The sequence below is a fragment of the Atta colombica genome, unplaced genomic scaffold (assembly GCF_001594045.1).
Source record: "Atta colombica isolate Treedump-2 unplaced genomic scaffold, Acol1.0 scaffold52, whole genome shotgun sequence".
NCBI classification, from domain to species: domain Eukaryota; kingdom Metazoa; phylum Arthropoda; class Insecta; order Hymenoptera; family Formicidae; genus Atta; species Atta colombica.
Genome location: NW_017259542.1, coordinates 999,269 through 1,010,018, shown reverse-complemented (window position 1 = coordinate 1,010,018; position 10,750 = coordinate 999,269).

Sequence of the window (10,750 nt, the reverse complement as noted above, 5' to 3'; positions counted from 1 at the left end):
AAGTATTTCTAGACTTCTTCCTTTTTACATTTAAGTGCTCTAATTAAAAAAATTTTTTTAATTATCTCTTGTTTTATTTAAATCTCATTTTATCTTTATTATAAAATTAATTAAAATTATTGATTTAAAATTATCTTCGAACTTACACACTTTGTAATCCAAAGTGCAACGTCTAGACATGTATTATTTATATCTTTTTTTTTTTGTGGCGATAACAATTGATATTTAAGCAACGATATTTTTACAATTTGGAATTTTACATAGTGTAATGTGTTATGTGTCATGAGTAAAAATAAGCAATAAACATAGTAATACATTTGTCATAATAATATATATTATTCTGGTGCACGAAAAAATTTGTCATTTAAAAAAGTAAAAGTTAAAAGTTATTGTTTTTTGTTATTTATCTACTTAATATATTTTGTATGACATAATAATATCAATATATTGATAATACTAATTCAAATAGTATATTTACTTTTATAAAAAGTATGAAAAAACTATGAAAAAAACAGTAATTTTAAACCAGACAATAAAATATAAATATTTATTCGCATCCATGATGAATATCATCGCGGATGCACATTGCGACATTTGACATGACTTGCCTATTATTGTCGACAATAAACAATCGTCGCCTACGGTATCACAAAACAATGAGTTTGTTGTCGATGAAAATTTGATCGCGTTTCCGTCCGACGCGCAGTACGACGTCAATTGTAATTTTGCGTTGGCCTTGTATTATGAAAACGCCAAGGACAGACTAAGCGTTAAGTGTATATTATATAATGCATTTAAAGATAATATCGAGAAACCATAGTAGAAAAGACCTAATTTTCGCTTATGATAATTAAATATGTTCTTGCAAGGAATTCCTCACTGCATAAGTTTTTATATGTGTTCGATGAATCGAATTGAATTATTATATTAAAATCATTTTATGAAAATTCTCTCCTTCATAATAAATTATTTTCATTAAGTATATCGATTTAATAATCATCTTTTTATATGAAAGTTACATTTTTAAACATTTATTTCAGAGACAATAATTCTCTTGCCACTAATAATACTTTTGAGAAACTTTAATAAGACAATATCTAGACATTAGCATGCTTGAAGCATGAGTCAGAAATATGAATCAAACCTAATATATCTTCAAGGAACTGCTTTTGTCCGAATATGTTAAATTCGTTATCAGCGTGATCCACTCAATGAGATGAACATAATGGAGGCGTTGATAGGTACGTGGCAGCGTAATGTTAAATTCGCGCTTTAAGTGGGTAAATCGGATAATCACAGCACCCCAGACATAGTTTTTCTTAAATATTTATTTTTAAATTGAGCTCATTGAATTATTACCTTCTTATTGTTAATTACTTAACAGATTGAGATGGCAGTAGCTTATCGACATTGAAGTAGTAAACAATGACAGAGTCATACTATAGAGTATCAATACTCCACCTATCTACTTGTGTTTTGTTTTTAAACTTCATTTTCTTTTGAGTTTTTGTGTAATTCATAAAATGTTTACGTATATGTATCAGAAAAATATTTGTCCAAATTAAGCACTCTTATCTGATTTTGATTTTAAAGAAGAATTTGTGTGATGTTATAAAAAGTAAATATTTTCATTTTTCTTTTTGTTACTATATTTTAATTTTACATTTTTGTCATTTAAATATTATTTTATATATTTTTGTCATTGAAACATTCATTTTTTGTAAAAAAATATTGATTTGAAATAATAATTCTTTGTATTTTTTATTTCATCTTTATTTCATCTACTTATTCTATCTTCAATTTAATATTTTCTATTATAATTATTTGTGCACTTTATATTTTAAAATATTATTTAGTATCAAAATATTGAAATTTGTATCTTAATATTTTTTTGTCTGAATAAGAATTTTTAATAATAAAAAGTTATGAGCTTTTAATAATAAACGATCTTAAGAAATAACATGAGAATATCCATTATTAAAAATATTCTAGAAAAGAAAAATAAAAAGTATTATCCAAAAATGTAAAAGTTCATTATTTTTATCATTTCTCTCTTTCACTATTTTAGGGTACAACTAATGTAAATTTACCTGTAATATACTAGTGAGAAATTTAATTATAAAAATAAGTTGTCTAAGATATTCTGAGCACCTTATCTACTTATTTGCATTTCGTAAAATATCTATTTATTTACTACTACTACTACTACTAATTATAATTACTACTAAAGATTAATATCGTGATGGTCATCAATGCAAAACAAATACACTGAATGCGTCTCTTATTAATATGTACATGAATACATTGGTATATAACAATTTTTCTTTAGCATGTATATGCTAAAGAAAATAAAAATTCTAAAATAATGAGGAAAAACAAGTTGTACAAGACGGCAAAAAAATAATACTGAATAAATTTTTATTGAAGCAATACAATCTGGAAGCAAAATAAAATTGATGAAGCGAGAACTAATAAAAGAGAGCGCAGAAAACAACTTTAATAATATTTCGATCTGATTTAATGACAATCGTCTCTTTTTTTTTATTTTCCGTCTTGCTATATGATTTAAACAGAGTTGTGTGCGCGTGACGACGAGATTGCAATGTCAATAACAATCCCTGTTGTCTTGAGTTGCAGGAGAGATAAGTATACGAAAACATACCGGCGACTCCCTGGGGGTCTGATAACCCGGCCGAGAAAGTCATCGCTCTTTTTCCTATCGTGTTTATTATCGATACTTATATTATTATATTCTATATTAGGCATTTGTTTACATATGCATGTATGCTGATAATATGGTATGATGTTTACGCAGCCTTAATTGTGTAATAAGAGTTAGAGTTTACAGCAAACTGGCTTTATTTTGAAAGATATTGCCGACTTTTGCGGCCGGGTGATACGGTGCTGTTAATCTCACGTCATCTTCAATTGAGATATCGTTTTATGATCGCTCACGCAATCTCATAATCGGCGAGATAAATCGGTAAAATAGTTCATAAAAAATAGTTCCTACTTTCTCCGAAAACAAAAGATCTAAACCGCTAAATTACTCACATAAATTTGTATTAGAAATTATTTTAAAAAAGGGAGAACCTTCAATGTTTTCATTACCATCTTTCTTCGGAGATACGATATACGTTGTAGAAAATGTAAATTACTCTTTCTTTTCCTTCTTATATTTTACATGCGTCTTGCACATATCGGGCAAGAATGAGCTCTCGCGACGATCTCTCGAGACGTTTACATACTAATGTGGAAATACTTTTACTTCTTGCTCTATTAAGTCTTTAGTTAGCCGCTCCAATCACGGCGATTCTGTCGCATCGTAATTTACGAAAGACGTAAGCCGCCTTTGTATCTGCTTTCTGTTAGAATATTTATTGTTTGTCACAGTTATTTCGTCTGCTTCACTCCGGAATATTCAATCAGAACAATCGACATGAACGAACCGTAATAAATTCGCTTTTATCTTATTATACACTTAGCGAAGCAAATAATAGAAGCTTTTCTCGAGGTTTTTCTACATAAATTTCAACGTAAATTTATACAGTCTCTACGTAAATTGCTACGTCGAAACGACGATTCACGTCCTCAGAAGACAACTCGTGATCCATTCATTGTAGTTCGCGTTCAACTCTGTTCATTATAATTTTTTATTTTTGTTTCACCTTGTGCATAACGAAATTTATTATAAGAAGTTCTTTTTTTTTATCCTTCCTTTGTCATTGGAAACAAACGATGATGAGTGGTTTATGTCGTATAATTTTTATAATTACTAAACAGAGCATTAAAAAAAATATTGGCCCGTATTCAGAACGCGCTTACAACGATGTTAATGCACTAACATACTATATTTTACGTATACTATAGAATTTCAGAGATAAAAGCGCGTTCTGAATACACCATTGAATTATTTCAAAGTTTTTGAAATATTTTTTAAGAAATCGTCCATAAACTAAGTTTATCAGTAAAGTTCAAACAATTCTTTATTAAGACAGTCTATTTATAGCCGGGCCCTCCTCTATGTAATAAAAATTACGCGAGTATATATGTGTACATATGCCACACGCACATATATATGATCGTGAATAAGCAATTTCCTTAAACGAAGGAAATGGAACAAGTGCCTAACCTTCTCTCCAATAGAAGTCACAACCTGAATGATGCTTTACGAGCGATAGCATACGTTCACGTGATTGACATGTGTCGTTTCCCAAGTAACTTGATCCCACATATCATAAGATATCGATTTTGTGGCCACCAGTCTTCGCAATAGGTTTTGCCGGGATTTTAATTGACGTCTTATAATGTACCTCCATTGATTCTCCAAGTTGTATTAATTAATCTTTACTGAAGTTCAATCATTTCTAAGATATAAACAATTTTGTTTATTAACATGATTGACTTATTGGCTTCTATGTGTCATATGCGACGAATTTACAAACCGCATTCTGAATGTTCTGGTTCAATTTCCATACATACTTTATAATGAAAGATTTCACCGGAAATTTCAGTAAATTGACAACCAGCCATTACGATTGAATTAATGAGCATTGTGGGAGCATCTCATTGGATCTGTAATTCTAGCTCCCAAATAGGCTATCAGTGCTAGTTATCTCAATTTCTCTTTTTTTATGTCGTATACAACACGTAGAAGGAACAATAAAAATTAGTTATGATACTAACATACAAAATTATTTATATTTCAGAAACAGTGAGTTTTCAGTCTATATTCACTAAGGCTTTTTTACTCAGCATGTGTATATCATATAAATGCTGAATGGTTTTTTTTTAACATCTTGTACATTTGTAAGGCAAATTCTATAAGATTTAATAAAAATATATTAGGAAATTGTGAATTTGCTCAAAATTTCACTTTAATCTGAAGAAGGAGAGCCGTGTAAAATCATCGAGGAATCCCGAGGAAAGTTCTTTTTTATGGTTTATTCTGATTCGTTTGCGCCAAACTCGTTCTGATCAAAAACGAACACTGTATACGACAGAACGGCTATTTTTAGTTCCGGTGTTGTATGTTGTGCATCTTTTATTAGCCAAGTAGTTTACGTTCAAAAACATTCTTGATAAAATTGCTGATAACTCGGACTACATACGTCAAACGTTTTACAAAGAACGCGCATACTCGTGTATGTAATTATATATTGCGTAATCGAATATCAATAATACCTTTCTATCGTCTCATGTTGATTTCGAATAAATTCTATACGATTGATCTCATGAAGACAAATTTGCTTGACTTTGGAATAATATGAGTTATTTATTCTTTTAATAATAATAACAGTAACATTAATACAAAATAAGTGAGAAAAAGGTTTTAAAGAAATATATCATTAAACAATAATAACATTAATAACAACGATCTAAAAATAGGACTTTTTTATGAAAAAAGATTTAATGGAAAATTAACTCAATCGATTATCTGCGTCTCAAATATCTTGATTATGAATTAAGATATTTGAAACTGCACATTATTACTGTTATTACGTTTAAATGCTGATTGACACATAAATTCCACTTTTTGTTATCTATTTTTAAAAACTGTAACAGGCGTAATTCACAATTTGTAACTTTTTAATGGATTTCATTGTTTGTCGACCATTTTATCAAATGCCAGATGGTCCTGAGATCTGTTTGCCGTCGATGCAAAATCATCTGACTACTGTGCAATCAGACTCGCGACGCTTTGAGAAAAGCTGCGTTAAGAAAATAACAGCGTCATTGTGTTTACTGGTTCAACTGTGTTTACGGCGAAATATGCATCGTATGCTACCATATGTCGATTTTATGGCACGCTAATAAATTCAATTTATATTTAACCACAAGAATAAATCGAATACCTAAAAATAGCCATTTCCAGCTATGATATATGATTTTTGTGCGAATAATTACTCCTTTTCACGCGTTTATTTTAATCAGCGAATGAATATTCTTATAATGCTTTTATCTTTACTCTACCCACACAACACAGCAGTCCGAAGGACGTTCTTAAGACATCCCTTGGAGAACTGTATGTGGTGTAGGTGGATATTGTTTAAAGACAGATATTTTTAATCCTTTACTCGCGAGATTAAATTCAAACAAGCGATACATTGTCATTTCTAAAAAACCTACTTTATATAAAAATATCACATGCACTTATTATTTTTATTTAAAAGTTACATATTTATAAAAGTTATATATTTATAGTTTTAATATTTATCCCTCGTTTGAAACTCAATGTTTGTCTAAATGAAGTAAATTTAATTAAAATTTTATATGCATTTCGATATAAATTTACATGGAACAAAAAATTAAAAAAATTAAAAAAAAAAGAATATATTTGAATGAATATATTCACTAAGAACTCAACGTTTTTCCTGTGACGTCGTCGTATTCATTCGCAGCTTTATTTTAATCCTTTTACGTGAAGAATTATACTAATTATCCAATTGTTGACACAATCGACATTGGAGATGCGAATCTTTGTGATGTACGTTATGAAGTTTCTTTATTTCTCTCTGTCGATAGTTTTCAACGTTGTCGTAACAAAAAAAGATCTCCGGTATTTCACAATTGTTATCTCAGGTGTTTGAACTCGACTAAAATATCAGATAAGTAATAAGCGCGTTCGGTAAAATTCTTTTTGTTGCAAACTCGCTGGTACGTTTGCGCTTGTCATCGTCGACCTCAAATTTCGCAATGGCACACTCACTAAACGTGGCTGCGAGCGCGCTGCAAAATCGTTTATCTGATAAGGCACGAAAAGTGGCCACATTTTTACGGCAGCCGATTTCCTTCCCATGCTCTTCGCTTGATAATAACTAATGAGCATTTTGATAACTTGAAGATAGGGTACGTGATGTCGATGCAAAAAAAAAACGTACATACATTTTCGTCACGCTTTTTGATGATAAATGAGGAATATTTTAATCAAAATTACTTATTAAATTGAGAAAACCGACAAAAAATTATATTTGATATTATATAAATATGGCGTAAAATACATAAAGCGTATACGTTGTATACATACATATATAGTTGTAGATAATGTATATTTTTATTTTATGCGGATATAAATAATCTCTTTTATATTTAATTAAATTATTATTATAAAATTATGTTTCTATAAATATAAGTATTATATGTTTCAAGATTAAATATAAATTATTGTAAAGTCTTCAAATCTTATGGAATTTTTTTCTTAATATAAAATATGGATTTCGCAAAACAAAGATATATAATATTTTTACGCGCGCGCGCGCGCGCGCGTGTGTGTGTGTGTGTGTGTGTGTGTATATAAAATGAGAAAGTATATTTGGAAACATGAGAATTGATTAGATATTTTAAATTTATATTTGCGTAAATATAAAATACACACATATTCACAGTAACATTCCTACATTATTTTCTGTTATCAAAGCTTAAAGGAGAAATTTGATTTAAGGAATAAAAAATAAGAATGAGACGTATCGGGTGAGATTGTAACATATAAAAAAACGAGTCACCGATAATTTCTACGATATTAATAGTGTCTCGCTAGTATGGGTTCAAACGTGCGAACTTCAACATGCAAGATAAATCACGCAGAAATTTACTGCTTTCATTGGAGCAATACATGCGCTCTAAAAGTGATTTACATACGATAAATGATGAAATTATGAAGCTGAGCGAATCAGAGCGAAGACGCGACCGGAATCTCCATTTTGAACGCGCGTGCAAATAAAATTTATCGGAGCAGCTTCCTGACCGATCAATAACGTAACATCGTGCAGGACCTATGACCGTGGTGTTTGGAAATATTTCGCTTTTTAATGTTTATTGGAAGATTACTACCGCTCTGTTTGTGTTTCTTCACTTTGCTCTTGTTTATCCCGCCTCATTGCTCGATGACTCACTGAAATAAATTGTTGTTCATTTTGGCAAACGAATATATGATAGTGGAGTTATATACTTAAGATCTAATTTTGACATATTTCTTAAGAAAAAATAAAATTTATATTGACCAATAAAGGAAACGGATTAGCAGAGTTTAATGTTTTACATAATTTTGCTATTAAAAAATTTCTTAAAATAAAAATCCATTTAGCTAAAATTATTTAGAAGGATAATTGATAGAATCTTGAATATAGAAAAAAATAATAATTTTACTTTTTATTTAACATATAATTGAAACTAAATGCTATCATTTATGTATCAATTTTGAAATTAAATATTTTATAGAACGCTTGGTCATTAGATAATGCTTATAGCGTAATAACTTTATAGATCTATGTACTCGCGATTATATGATAGTTCACAAATTGCATTGGCTTCACGCAAGCACGGAGGAAAATTTACTTAATAATCACGCAAGGTTGTATTCATTTCCGCATGTTTATATATAATTTTATATAATTTCCTTCATTATCCTTAAATCAATAATTGGAAATGCAACTTGAATCATAATCTAAACAACTATTCGAATTAATTGAATAATCGAGGAAATAAGGAGTCAGCCGAAGTGTCCTTGTTTTATCATAAAAAATTCATGAACATGTCATTTTCATTGGTCAAACATATAAATTTTATCATCATAAATTTTCAGTTCATGAAAAAATGCGACAGCAACGGATGTTTTTCTTCATAAAATCGAAATACGCAGTAAAATAGTACTCATGTACAATTCTATACTCGTTTGAAAATGGAATATTTAAAAGACCCTTAATAGGCGGTCGAAAGGTGTCGTTGACGGAAAAGTGAGTGCGTCTAATAAATATCTGAATCCACAAGACAAGAATGTCTTAAAAAAAATTCAACAGTTAGAAGGCGCAAGGTCAAGACGCCGGATAACACGTAGTTCTTTTTGCCTTGTTAAATAAAATATAAGGTCGCAACACGCAATGGTACGGATCATTTATTTGCCATTCGTGCGGTATGGCAATTATTGTAACGAACAATTTTCAATCCAGACCGCTATTGCCGGTTGAATGCACGCGAATCTCAAAAAAAAAACAAAACGATTGTCGGACTACATGAAGTCGTTAAAGGGGCCATATGTCATTTATGATTTGTAATCTTTATCCGAATTTAATTTGTAATTAAATATATATTAATATTAAGATATATTTTTCGGAGCTGACGTCAAAATTTGTAACACAGTTATAGGTATAGATTTTGTCGCTGAGTCCGTTACTTATTTATATTAATTAAAAGATAGTAATTCATTTCGAGGAACCAAGATGATATAATTTGTATAAAAAAGAATGAATACTTACTAAATTAAATTATTTTGTAACAAAAAAAAAATATAATTAAATAGGTTCAATAGATTACCGTCAACTCTGAGAGGTTAAAAAAACCGTTTCGCTTTGCAAATTACTGACGATATTTTTTTAACTTTGATTAGATTGTAAATTAAATTTGAATATATTAGAAAATAAATGATATAATACAAATTACGGAATTAAATATAAATTGAATAAATAAATTAGATTTGAAAAATTAAAAAGGAACAATTTGAACAACGAAATTCTTTCTCGATGAGCATAAACGAAGTCATACGACGACATTAACAATTTCTATTCTCTTATGTCGATTTCGTATTTATGTTTAAGGTCAACTCTAATGAAGTGGTATATATAATTTGCCATTTAAGAAGAAATTATATAATCAATAGCGACGCGAAAAACTCTGGCAAATCGCAGTTTATGTATACATTCGTGCAGATTGACATTAACTTGGAATTATGAGATTCTTTCTTAACAAAATATTACCGATAAAATTATTTCGATTAAACTAGAAATAATATATATGTATATATATATATAAAATCATTATAAATAGAATAGTAACGTGAATCATGTCTAAATGCGAGTAAAAGTCGAAAAAAAATTTTCGCGTGTACTTGACAAATTATATGTTCATTTGAACTTTGCATAATCATTATTATTTTATCTCTCTCAGCATGACATATGACATTTCAGGTATTGCAAATATTCTGAATATTATAAGGTGTATAAAGTGTATAAGCTTAAATCCGCTCATGCTGTTTGCTCATAAGTGGCATTAGTGAGCGTACCCTGGGCACACAACACACTTTTTTTTATGTGTTTGACATCTGTCAACATTAACCAGTGCACATCATCAGTAATTTCATACAACAACATACATTTTTTCTTTCGTAATCATGTTTAGTTTTTCTGCTAAAAATAAAGCATATGCGGGAAGCTTTGCTTTTCTGTTTCAATTTGAAAAAATCGGCTGCCGAATCGCATCGAATGCTTGTGGAGGCCTATGGCGACAATGCTTTATCGGAAACAACGTGCAGAGATTTGATTTCGCCGATTCAATGACGACAATTTTGACCTGAGTGACAAGAAGCGTAAAAATCGGCCCAGGAAGGAGGACTGTTAATTGCAGGCTTTTTTGGACGAGGACGATATCCAATCGCAAAAAATGCTTGCCGAGTAATTGGGTGTCTCAAGCAGCCATTTCTACGACTACATGCCATGGGGAAGGTTCAAAAGATCGGAAAATGGGTGCCGCATGAACTGAACGATAGGCAGATGGAGCGACGCCAAAACACATGCCAAATTCTGCTTGCCAGACAAAAAAGAAAGTCGTTCCTGCATCGGATTATGACAGGCGATGAAAAGTGGATCTATTTTCAGAATTCTAAACGCAAGAAATCTTGAGTTGATCCCAACCATCAACATCTTCCTCAAGACCAAATCGCTTCGGATGGAAGACGATGCTGTGCGTTTGGTGGGATCAA